Here is a 13,777-nt window from a genome sequence, read left to right on the forward strand (position 1 = left end):
GACAGTCGTGCCCTCGGGTGCTTTCTGTCTGTGCTTCCCACAGCCGTCCTTTAATGACTTAAAGATCTTGCTGCCACGCATGCAGTACCCTTCCCATGTGTTTGAACTAGAGGCATCAGAGGAACCCATGGGAAAGCACCTCCTTCAAAACTAGCTTAACATTTCAAGGGCGTCTTGACTGTGGCACAAAGTTAAAACTAGAGGTGTAAGAAGACATCACGTTTTGTTCTGTATTTATCTCATGCAGCCCTGTTTCTGTTCCACTACAATTCAAATTCTGCCCAAAACTGCTTTTTGTGTCTCTGTCCTCTGTGGCAAAATTATATAACGTCCATAATTTATGTAATTGATTACATAAATTGTGTAAGTTATGTTGTCATTACATTATTCTGCCCCATTCATTTCACTGCAAAGGAAATGCAATGCAAATAGAGGATGGGGAGAAAAGCAATCAGTTACATATCATTTGTGGACTGAAAGCTACAGCAACAAAAAACACCAATAGTATTTGCTGGGTTGATATCTGTTCTGGACATGGGACAAATAAGCGAACATCAGCAATTTCCATCCCTGCTTCTGTTTTCAGTTGAATTCTCTGACATCTTCAGTTGAAACAGCTTGTTTCCATTGGAGAAATATGGTTTTGAGGTTCATTTTCCTTCCTTGAAATGAGAAGTGGCAGAGTGGATAGAATATGTTAGCAAAGTCTCTTAAATAACACAGAGAGGAAAAGGGTCCTGATAACACTTTACTGAGGAAACTGAACAAAAACATGTATAATTTGAGGAGAAAGAAAAGGAGAGGTCTTGTCCTCTTTCAGGGAATGCCCTCCCTAGCAGGGAGACATTCAGCTAAATGTACAGAGGAAAAAACCTCTCAGAGCTACACAGCCAATCAGGGCACACACACCCTGGTTGCTAGCAGCACCTACATCTGCTATTGACTAGCTGATTTTAACAGTTAACACTTAAGTTCCACATGGACTGTTGCACTTCCAACAGGGAGTCGCAAAGCGTAAATGCTGCCACACTAACAAATGTGGAACAAACACTATATGGCACCTATAGAAATACAAGTTCCGCAGAAAGAAGCTGTCAAGCACAGAGGGAACGAGGCAATCCTTCAAGTAAGCTGGTATCTAGTTGTGAGGAAAAGGTAGGGTATAAATGTTTAACAGAGCAATCCAAAGTGGGTTGGAGGAGGTAGAACTGATTAAAAAAAAATACATGTTGCCCCCTGCATGAATACTTATTTATTTAAAGTTGCAATCCTAAGTTCCCTGCAAGGCAGTAGAGAAAGCTTTGCCTGCAGAGGGAGTGATCCAGCCTTACAAACCCTCATCATGAGGGTCTGGAAGGATCTTCAACCAGTGATCCTCTGAAGTGGAAGTTCCAGTGTCAGGTAGAAAAGGAGGCTTGCTGGAGGGTGATGGGGGACAGATCCAATGGGAACAAAACTTTAAAAAATCTCTGAGAACAGAGTGAACTCCCCAGGCCTCCTGCCAGCTTTTTTTGCTGTAGGACTACAAATCCAGCAGGACATAGGAAAATACAGTTCCCCCACCCACACTTTGAATTGCTTAGTTAAGCATTCATAACCTGCCGTTCATTATAAAAAGCTCACTGCTAAAACAAGTAAAAACAACATCGGCAATCGGCAAGATTAAAGGTGGTGAATGAACAGATGAACACTTGAAGGTTCGCGTTGTGCTTGTAAACTATTTTGAAAGGCAGGTGGTATGCCTGGTGCATTGCAGGGCGGTGGGGGTGGGGGTGGGGCAGAGAAGCCGACAGCTATGCCAGTGTTTGATTAGTTGGTTTGTACATCTCCCATTTCAGCTGCGGCTAAGGAACAGGCTGCAAGCTCTCTTTTTAATATTGCAGTCTTTGTCTCCCTCTTTCATGAGGACTGTATTTATTCCACAGAGCTATTACACCAGGCAGGAGGGTCTGGAACAGCAGAAAGTGCACAACACCAAAGGCCAATTTAACACCACACAAACATATCCCTGCAGACTTGCTGTGCCAAGTTGATTTGAATGTCAGTCTGCAGCCGGTCCCTGCAAAAGAAGGAGGGGACTTTAATCACACTTAGAATTCATTCAATCATTCCTGCACAATATTGATCTGACGGTGTGAACAACAGCTTTGATAGTCAAAGCATGCTAGGTTAAAGTCCTGAATGTGCAACTTGAGTGCCTTCACAGGGCTGGATAAAGTATTTCTTTTTTGCATCCTACACGGTTTTTAATTCACCTGTAACTTGTCTGTGAATATTTGTCCCCTGCCATTGCTTGTTATTGATTCACATGTTAGGGAAAGAATGAAAAGGCCTTGTTCATATTTAGTGGGGAGGCTGTTGCAGCTGAATTGGCTGGCCACGTCTTGCTCAAATGCATGCTGTTTCAGCAGTCCTGAGACATTTTTAGCAGTATAACCCAAAGCTTCTATGTCTCTGGTCAACATCACCCACCTTCACTTTGGCCAGTCACACAGAGCCCTTCTTAGTCTCCTCCTTTCATTAGGATTGTTTGGGAAACGGTTTCCATTGGAGCCAGATCGCTGAGGCTCACTGGCATTTCACAATCCGAGTGTTTATAAATACACAGGTTGAACACAGGTGGAGGTACAGCACAAAACACTGCATTAGACCCCACACTTAAGTTCACTGCTGCCATATCCAGGGCTTTTTTTCAGCTGGGAAAAAAAAAGTTCTGGTGCCTCTCAGGTGGTCGCCATTGCCATTATAAGAGAACAAGGGAGGTGTTCATAGTGAGTTCCGGCACCTCTTTTTCTAGAAAAATAGCACTGCCCATATCAGATCTTTTAGGGCAGTGTTGGATTATCCATGATCCACAGACTGTATCCGCCCCCCGGCTGCACATCTTTTAAGAACAAAAACCCTGACATACCCTCCTTCATACATATTGGTTCTATTCACATCTATCAGAAAAAGCTTAACTGCCCATGAGTGACATGCATTGCTGCCATTCTGCTCGCTGAATAGCTTTTAATCCAGCAGAGGTGTTCTCTAACATGAAAGAAGGGGAGGCAATTTTCTCCAGTTCTTCATGTTGTTGTGGATGTCGCCCCACACCAAATTCCACATTAGGGAGCATTAGGAACAGAATTGAAAATAAAACTACCAAGATCATAATGCTACCACACCAATCTATGGTGCAATTGCATTTGGAATCCATTGCACAGTCCTGGTTGTCTCACTTAAAATAAAGAGAAAAGAATATTGCGGAGCTAGAAAAGGCTTAGAAAAGGACAGCAAAACTAGAGATTTGGGAGATGAGATTTAATGTGCTTTTTGTTATTTTGATAAATTTATCCATGTCACACAATGCAGTGCACTAGCTAATGATTATCAGACATCTTGAGAAATTCCAAAATCTGCATCCTACACAGTTCCCTCATTTTGCCTGCCCAAATGCCCCATCACTACACATAAATCCCATTTCTTTCACATCCTCTACCTGCTTCTTGCCACTCAAAGGTCTACCTGCCTCCAGGACTTTCAAATAACATTGGCCCATACCTAGCTGCTCCACTTAGATGGGGAAAGGTGGTGTCCTTCAAGTGTCATTCACACAGGGATTCATCTAGTGACAGAGACACTGTGTGGGCACTAAATCAACCAATCCATTTGCAACTGTGATGTCCTCAAAGTACTACTGTCATTCTGTTTCATTTTCAGTCCTTAGAAACCTGCCAGCTTTCCAAAATGTACACATATTTAACCTTAGCTTGAATGTTAACATACACGAAACTTCATGAAACTGAATGATTGCTATTCAAGCAGTGGAGAATGTGTGTCTCCCCCTTTAGCAATTTTACTTGTACTGTTCCGTTCCAAGGACTGTGCTTAAAAATAATATAAAGTGGATTTTCAGTTTATACATTTGCATAGCGTGGGATTACTGTCAGGAATTTATAGCTAGAGATCTGGAGGTGGCATGAACCACTGCCAACACTTCAGTGGGATGGAGATGAACCCAGCTGAACAAAGGAAGGTCTCTTTATTTATGAGATAATAGAGTATTACAAAAGTATGAGAATGTGCAAATTGCTTAAATGACTTCCTCTTGCATGTGGAAATTCTGATGTTTGCAGTGTGCAAATCTGCAAGTTTTAAGTGTGTGGTATGCATTTTCAGCTGCATGGTCTCCCATTATGGGTTTTGGAAGGAAAATGTTGCTATGGTAATTGCTCCTTTTTGCTGAATATTTAATTAAATGAAAAAGCAGGACATGCTCTGTAAAATATATACATGATATAATCTAACTAAATTTGGTCATGGCTACAGCTGCCGTCCTTTCCGCAAACACCTGGGAATAAGCCCCATGGAACTTGGGCCCTAGGCCAGTCTTAAGAAGAAAAACAGCTTTGCAAGAGGCGAATTTAAAGCAGAGAAGTGGCACAAAAATAGATGCTTAACCCCCACCCTCAGTTTCTGCATTCCAGATAACCCCCTGGGGAGGGGGAGGTGAATCTGTTGCTTTTGGTTTCTATCAGTTTCTCGTTTATTCAGTCTTAAGTTGGGTTCTCCCCATTTCCACATACATTGTGGGGTGGTTGTTTTTTTAAACAACAACCAACAACCCTGTATGCATGGAAATTAATATGCATTTTGTGTCCATTTGTCTAAATCTATGTATTTGTGTACCCAATTTTTACAGACAAGTAGAAACTTGCTTCAGTCAGCCTTTGGGGAATGAACCGTTGTGCTGACCCTGTTTTTATTAGGATTGCTGCACTGTTGTTTTTGGTTTATGCTATCATTTTTAGAGCTTTTTGTTGTTGCCTTAAATGTTTTAAGCCACTATAGAAATCTGGGTGAAAAGCAAATAAAACAAATAAAAAGAGAAGTGGCAGACCATTTGGATGGAAGCTTGGACCTCGCCTCCCAGCCCCTCCTAAAAGTCACCAAACAGTACTGTGGGTTTATTACGCTGTGGGGGGGTGGATCTTTTATCATTCAGCATTAGCAGTGTTCATGTTGCCTTTTAAAAATCAGAAAGTGCTGAACACAAGGAAGGCTTCCATCTCTCTTTACAACAATGCCCCTCCATTTCCTAAATCTTTCATTTTTGTTCTGACACTCTCTCTCGTGCTGGAGCACAAACCTTTGAATGTTTTGGGGTGTTTCTCATCCCTCCCTCCCCAAAGATGGTTGACACAAGAGCAGCTCTCCCCCTTCAGCAAGACTTAGGAATCCCCACCCCACAGGAGTTGTCACCCCCCTGGTGCTGGACATGGGCTAATAGATATTTTGTGCTACAGGAATGGGGAAGCATTATCATCTGGAAAGCTCTTAATAGGGATATAAAGGTTTAAATGTTTCATTTCCCACGATGCTTCTGACTGATAGCTTAAAATATTCAAATGCTAGCCTGACAGAATAATATGAATAACCAAAAAGCCTGAGCAGTTGTCGTGGAAACCAGGGAGAAATTGTTTTAAGGGGAAGAACTTGAGGGTAGTTAAAGCTAACAGTTGAACTGCAAAGGGGGGGAAAGCCCTACATTGTGAAGGAAGTTAAGGCAAGGTCTGTTCAGCTACTGAATTAGGAAAAGAAATTCCTAAGCCTTGGGGATGTGGATTTCAAGGAGCAGGTGGTGAAAGGATTGCAGGTGGCCAGAGAAATAACTGAGAAACTGTCTAGCAAGTTGTTTCACCCTATGATATGTGGTTATCCAGGATCAGTCCTCATCATCTTTACCTTCTCTGAGGTAATAGCAGCAGCCTGAAGCTCTTTTAAGCATCGCCCCATTTACAGAATAACTGCCATTACCTTTAAAATGGAAGACATTTTTATGAGTTACTGGTTCCAGGGCATGTGGTCTGGCACACAGAGCACATACTTCACACACAAAACAATCACATTAACATCCAAAATCTGGCTTAAACTGACCCAAAAATTAAATAAACGAAAGAAGCCTACGAAACTCAGAAGTTCAGCTGCAAAATGTGTCCTTGGTTCACCCTCTGCATACCTCACTATTGAAACTCTTTGGTTTTGGGAAACTCTCTGACTCCTTGATTAGCTCTGGGCTGGCTGAGTTCCATTTGACACAGGACTTATAGGGAGGATAAAGAGACGGTGGCTCTTTGCCACTTTCATATTGTCTAGATTTCCATGGTTACTACATATTGGCCCAACCCTTGAGAAGGCTGCTTTAAATCACAGGACCTAAAACTAAATAGAAAAAGAAAGAAAAAACCCTTAAAGGACTGGAATGGGGGAGGGAGCCTTCTAGAAAGATTACAAAATATTGCAAGATCAGAGAACCATCAGCTGCAGCCACCTCTGCATAGGCATACAGTTGACTTCAAAATGATTTCATTCACTCTGGGAACAGCAAGGAGAATGAACAGTGAGGTAGGAGAGCTGGGGGGGGGGGAAAACACATATGGCAACGAATGCACCCCATTTCAGATAGTGCATGGGTAGATGAATCTGAAAGGCCCTGGACCCAAATTTTCACAGCCCTCTTGCTTGTATGGTGGCTCATTTACCAGAAGTGTGTACTCGATTCTGATCAAAATAAGCCTCCTGGGGGAGGGGGTGTGTGACCCTGGCTAGCATGAATGCTGGAAGTTGTACCCTGTGCTTGCCTTAGAGCAGGTGTTCTTAACCTGTGAGCCATGGACCTGCTTTGCCTCGCAGTGTTCAACCATGGACACTGTGCAGAGCCTATCACTGTGTGTGTGTGTGTGTGTGTGTGTGTGTGTGTGTGTGTGTGTGTGTGCATATCTGGCTTGAAGCCACGTTTCTGTGTAATTCTAACTATGGATACTCATTTCTGGCTGTTATCTGAAGTCAACTTGGATGGCTTTATACTAGAGTGTTGACTTTTATTATGAGGTAAGCCCATGAGATAAACCAGTAAGTGTTTTCAGCTGTCAAGCTAATATGAAAATACCTTTGCTGATCTCACTGAAGAACAAACACATCAACTATTATGAGGTAAATGTGTACAAAGCTTTAGCTGTCTAGGTAATGCGAAAATATCAAAACCATTTGAGGGCATTCTTTCTTCCATTTATTTGTATGAATGCTACCTTTTCAAAATTTTCTAGTAATGGGCCTATGTAGATACTAAATTTCCAGTTTTAAGCTCATGGAAAGTACATTAACTTTTTTACCTTTCTGAACAGTTCAGTCAGTTATGCCCAGAGACTGGAAAGTTCATTTTTAAAAATAACTACATAATTCTAGTTCAAGGTATCAAAGAAGGAACTAATTCTAGTTCATATTCAACCCTTTACAAAATGAACATGTTTAGTTCACAGTTCATCCAAAAAATCATTTGCATTCCCCCCTCCCAGCATTCAGAATGTTACAAGCTGCTGTGTTGAAGTTTAAAATATTCTTTAAAAGCCCGAGGAAACATCAAAACATACACACAGTGGAATGTGAACTGTTTACTTAAGTTCCCCCAACAATTATAATTTTTAAAGGCCAAAAGAGTCTAAAGAGTAAACAACACATGTACAGTAAGTGAATGAATTTGAATATGAACTAAAAATCAATCAACGTTCTACCCCAGAATGAACTTAATTCATATATAGTTCACCTGGAAATTATGGAAACTACTTTCAGGTGTAGTTCAGAGATTTTTGAACTAACTCAGTGTACTTTGCTAAACGGAACTACAATAGCTGGTTCCAAACTTAGATGGATATGGTAAAATGTGAACTTCAAAAGCTTTTTTTTTTTAAAGGCATTGTTTCATTAGTATATTAGGATCAAAATCAGCTGGTGTTAATTAAAGCACACAACCAGCTGTGGTAAGCTCTGCATATTAAATAAAGTGGAGAAGCGCATGGCAGAGCAATGTTGATGGTGACTGTTGAAGGCATTTACAAAAAGAATATGCCTCCTGGGACATTAAGCCTCAATAGACTGTCTCATTTTCTGGGGAATACAGAGCTCTCCTTAGGCAAGGAGATATTTCCCGAGTGTCTGCCCTCATTATACAAATAGCAAGGGAAATGCAAAGGGGAACAATCCAAATAAGTATTTTATTAAAAGGCAAAGACAAAAGCAGAAGACCAGAGGCAAGAGGAGCAGCTGCATGAGCTGTGTTGTCCCTGAGTAGGAGGGAGATGTTTGTCAAAACACTGCCCACGGGACCATTAGAAGATGGTGTTTATGACTTACTCTTGAACACAAGCTGTCTAAGACACAACCAAAGGCAGAACCAGCACGGGGAGATCTCAAACCAGCTCCAGATGGGCTCCCTGTGCTCCATATTTGGACAGGGGCAAATGAGGACACGGATATAAATATATCGGGACAGTCCCTATTCTCTGGTACCTGCGCCTGAAAAATAGTTGTCCCTATTTTGTGTTATCTAGAGGCCCGGGAATGCCTTGTATGTTCCTCTGTCATTATTACATACAAGAGGAATGAATTATACTGCAATATTGGACCTGTTTTGCCTTGAAAAGGGAAAGCTGTCTTTCTGGACCATCTTTGGGAAACAAGTATTTGAAATTGAAATTTTATTTTATTTTATTATTTTCACTTGCCTTCATAACTGGAACCAAACCGGATCCTATAACTTCTCAATCAAGCAAAGTAGTCTATTCTAATACCTAAAATTGAAAGGAAGTTCAGCATTTAGTGGAATGATGCTTACTTGCCTAGGAGTTTTCTGTGAGCACTTGGAAATCCTTGATGCCCAGCCAGCACTGCTACAATTGTTCTGGAAAGAGGATGAGTCTTTTCCCATTGTTGCATTGTCAGGATGGAAAGATCTTCGAGGAACCTATAGCTCTTAAAGACTTGCTGTCTCTTTCCATAAAACATTAGCATTGGCACACCTACCTTGTTCTGCCTTCTACAATTTCATCTGATTTCCTCAATTTCACACATGCACATTTCTGTAACTGATATTCTCTCCCCATCTCACCCCCAGAAGTTAGAATGGTGTAGGGATTTTGCTTATGATCGTTATTGAACAACCTTGGATATCAGAACCATGTCTGCTCTATTGATTGTGGCTGATCTAAAATACCCCACCCCACCCCCACACTCCAAGCCTGCATACCAGTCTGCCCTACAGACATTTATTGGTTTTGCACTGGCTTAATAGCATTGCATTCTATAAAAATAATTCCAGGGAATGCTTGATGAGGACCATGAAAATTCTTTCCTAACCCTCCTCTCAAAACTAGGGTTCCCTGACATAGAAGATTTACTGTTAAGCCAAGTTGACTCCATCATATAAACACACTTTTGGGGGATGTGAATATCTCTGGAGGACATGAGACCATTTTGAAGCAAGTTCTGTCCGTCCATTTGAAATGGAGTTCACAAGTCCAAGTGCCAACTTAAGAGAAAACCACTAATGCCCAACACTATCGGGACCATGGTATACCACACAAGCAGAAAGTAAACATAACCCAGAATGGTTCCTGCTAAGCAGATATCTCTGACTCAAACAAGGGAACCAAGCTACATGCCATAGAGATCAGAATTAATAAGATAAAACAGAAATTAAAATATGATGTAGACATAAATACTACAACACAGGTACTAGCCCTATGCAGGTACTCTCCCTGTGTGAGAGAATATATTGTCTAGTTTGTTCTGTCCTGAAATATGAGGCTGAAAACAGTTCAGTATGCTCTTCAAATAGCAGCCACTGGTTTATCAGTTCAGACATCATGCACACCAACTAATTACTCAACACTCAATTTGTATCTCAACATGTGAACTACCTCAGTGTAGGAAATACTATTTTTCTGCTGTGATATGAAACTTCAATCAGTGTTGGTTAATTTGTGATGGTTCTTTCACAAATGCAAGTCATTCCAGTCATGAAGTGATGCCTATGTCACATGAATAGGACCACAGTTGGCAGATGTGCTTAGCAAGGGGTGTAGCTAAGGAGGGAAAATGCCAGAAAAGACAAACAGGATGCAACGTGGTTAGATCCACTAAAACTCAGTCCTGTAGCTCTTCCATTTCACGCAGGGGAAAATGTAAGTTTATTGGAAATTTATTGGTTTGGAGGAAATGAAGCAGGCTGTTCTTCGTGCTGGGTGGGTCCAGTTTTTATAATATGTTTATTGCTTATGGTCCATTCTTATGGCCAATGAAGGAATCACTTCTCCATCACTCCCAGTACAGGACATTAATCTGTGCAGTCTGCCGGAGAGTGCAGTGACTGCATTTGTTTTGCTTGGTAGTGAAAATTCTGAAAGGGAGACGGAGGTGACTTTTATTGGATTAGGCAACTAGTGATTGGCTCAGTTTGTTATTATCTGTCTTTATCTCATTCTTCAGACTAATGGGTTCTCTCAGATACAAAACAATTCGGATAGGAAATTAGCATAAACACTGTTTATTCTCCTCCAATACAGCATGTTCTTTCTGCTGTTTGACACAGATGCTAGCCAAATTTGGTGCTTATGGAGAATGAGGCAGGTCCTCCTTTCCAACTGTTGTATTCTAGAAATTCCCCATTGAAAGCAAGTTATTTTTAAAAGCCAGCCAACTTCTCTCCCTCTTTCTCCTAGCTGCACTGGAGGATGACTCTGCTTTGAGAAAGGGGATTGGTCTCGGGCTTGAATTTTCATGGGCTCTCTGCATGTCAGTCTCATCTCCTAAAACACATTTTTAGCACATGTGCTGAAAAAGAAAACCTAGAGATCCCACCCACCCCTGCCGACAACAAGGCTTTGACTAAAAAATATTTGGTTCTGCTTCTTTTCACTGCCAGCTTTTGCAAAGCAAGCTTCCTCCAGAGTGCAGATAACCCCCAATTAATCAAGCCAAAGGCTACAGAAGGAGCCATCCCTCCGCCACCCAGTGTGACCTGGAGAAAATTGCTTTCTGACCCCAAGTTCATCTGAACTTGAGCATGAGTAAAATTGTGCCACCAGACCTTCCCAGCAGAAATTATGCTGGGGTGCAAGTGCACTATTATAACTCTGATGCAATGAGAGCAACTCCCCACACCTTCCTGTACCGTGCTGCTAACCCTGAACCAACAACAGTCGTATGGTAATTGTACAAATGTAATAGAGAATGGAATGGAGCCTTGCTCCCACTGAGAGGGAGAAGAATCTATTCAATTTTTCTAACTACAGCTATTCCACACTGATGGAGCTTTAAAGAAGGCTCAAAGTATGCTTCCCTTAGGAGTGAAGTGTTCTAGAAGGGATTTCTTGGCAGCCAATCTAGTCCTTTTAGCATCCCATTAACTTGCATGTGATTTGGGAAAGATCTGCTACTGGAAATTAGAAAAGCTGTAGAAAGAGATCCGGAAGTGTCAAGTGGGGACTTTATTCTCCCTTCCTTTTTACTCTCACCTCCTCCCTCCTCTCTTGAATCAGCTGACTTCAGCTCTGCCCCTTAAGCCAGCCACTGGCCAATCCACACTGTTGTCCTCAACTGGCCAATCCACATTTGCCTTGCGTGACTCACACGTCTCCACCCTTGCCGTGAGGGGAAGCCAATATGGCGGCCAAGGTGGTCGGTCAGGGCATCTGGAGCTCCGCACAGAGGTTTGAACTAGTTGCATACAGGAAATACACAGTGGTGGAAGCTATCCCAGCATTCCCCTGGCAGCTCCTCTCCCTGGAGTGCCAAAGCCAGTCTTTGCCACCATTGATGGCCTAGAGAACTTTGAAACCAAAGTGACCACCCTGGTGAACAGGATGCAGGTGGCTTCTCAGAACATATTTGGACAGTTCTGCACAGTTGGGGTTCTTATAAATTAAGGCTCAAGATATGAAGCAAAACATACCAGTGACATTTCACGCTTTCTCGAAAAGCTTGCCTTTTCTTCTACAGCTCAGTTTGGCAGTAAGGACATGATCCTCCTCACTTTGGGAGCAGCATGGCGACATCTATGATTGTCAAGTGTCAAGGGACACCACCATGTATGCCATTTCAGCCGATGCCAGAGGCCTGGACACTGTTGTCCGTCTGGGCTACAGCCCAGATTATCGGATGAGGAGATTGAGATGGTGCACATGGCAGTCCGCTTTGAGCTGGAGGTGTGAGTTTGGGGCCCACCCCCATCTTAGAGTTGACCCACATCATGATTGGGCTGGAAACTTGGACTGGAGGAAGACTTTATCCCCTTTGCCATCCTGAACATGCTGCTGGGAGGAGGCGGGTCCTTTTCCGTTGGGGGGCCAGGCAAAGGCATGCTCAACCAGCATCACTGGATGTACACTGCCACCACCTACCACCACAACTAGCAGGATGCGGGTGGCACTGTGGTCTAAACCACTGAGCCACTTGGGCCTGCCGATTGGCATGACGGGGTGAGCTCCCGTTGCTCGGTCCCAGCTTCTGCCAATCTAGCAGTTCAAAAGCATGCCCAAAAATGCAAGTAGAGAAATAGGTACCGCTCCGGCGGGAAGGTAGATGGCATTTCCATGCGCTGCTCTGGTTTCGGTGTTCTGTTGCGCCAGAAGCAGCTTAGTCATGACCTGGAAAAACTGCAGACAAACCAGCTCCCTTGGCTTGTAAAGCAAGATGAGCTCCGCAACCCCTGAATTAACTATCAGGGGTCCTTTACCTTTTTTTTTAACCATCACAGCTATGAAGATGCAGGCCTCCCATGCATCCATGCCAGCATGGACCCCAGGCAGGTTTGAGAACTGTGGAAATAATCACCTGGGAATTCATTTTAATGGCAGGAGCCATTGGAGAGGTTGAACTTGAGTGAGAAAAGTTCCATGAACTTGAGTGAGTTGCAGTCCATGCTGATGACGAACCTGGAGTCTCAGCCAGTTATTTTTGAGGATGTCAGAAAGCAGGTGTTGGCAACTGGCATGAGGAAGCTACCCCCGAGCTCTGCATCTCGAATGGCCAAGTGAATACCAGTAACATCAAGAGAATGGTAATGAAAATAATGAGGAACAAGCTGGCTGTAGCCTCCCTGAGGGACTTGGCGAAGCTGCCCACTTACAAACACATCCAAGGAGCCTTTTCTAGCAAGCATGGGCGGCTCCCAAAGATGTATTAGCTTCCATTAACAAGCTCTCTCAGATCCACTTGTTGAGATTTGTGGTTTCCTTGCCAAAGTAGCTCTCGTGTGTTTGGCCTAAAGGTTAAGGTCATGCAAATATATAACACGAGAAGAACCTTGCTGCATCTGTCCATCTAGTAATGTGTTCTCACAGTAGACAACCAGATGCCCACAAGTGGTATACTTGTGTTCCTCAGCAACTGGCATTCAGAGGTCTGTCTTTTAATGCCACAAGGTATGGATTGTCAACCACAAATATCAAAATTAGACAACTTCTTTTTTTGAAGATGGGGCAGGATCAAGTAACACAGACAACAGCTGGTTCAGAAGGAAGAGAGACCAGAAAAACAAGTTTTTCCAACAGAGAAGGTATAACAATCTTCATCAAAGAGGGGTATTGTGCAACCAGCTGATAATGAGATTTAGCAGATCAGACTCCACTGCTCGATGTGCTTCTTTACTGTGGGTCGTTCAAAATATTAAAGTTTCCACAGAGAAAGCAGTTGTGCACATGATTTTTTGATTTTTTTGCTTTTCTCTACATATAAGCAATATGGTGAGACTTGTGCCTACAAAAGAAAGCATTATTCACTTGTTATAGCAAAGAAACGGCTCTGTTTTGACACCCCGGTTTAAGATGAACAACAGCAAAACCCATAATATAATTTCATCCTTCCCACAGGTCACCTGTTGCATGAGTTAACTTCAGTCCTCTGTGTTGTCTCTCCTGATTCAGACATGTACACACAGATTCTAGATCTTTCAAACAAA

At 42.6% G+C, this 13,777-nt stretch overlaps 1 pseudogene; it reads left to right on the plus strand.

The window, feature by feature from the left end:
• Positions 1 to 6,444: 6,444 nt before the first annotated feature.
• On the plus strand, positions 6,445 to 12,182 carry LOC128410607 (mitochondrial-processing peptidase subunit alpha-like; annotated as a pseudogene).
• Positions 12,183 to 13,777: the final 1,595 nt, after the last annotated feature.

Source organism: Podarcis raffonei, chromosome 3, assembly GCF_027172205.1.
Source record: "Podarcis raffonei isolate rPodRaf1 chromosome 3, rPodRaf1.pri, whole genome shotgun sequence".
NCBI classification, from domain to species: domain Eukaryota; kingdom Metazoa; phylum Chordata; class Lepidosauria; order Squamata; family Lacertidae; genus Podarcis; species Podarcis raffonei.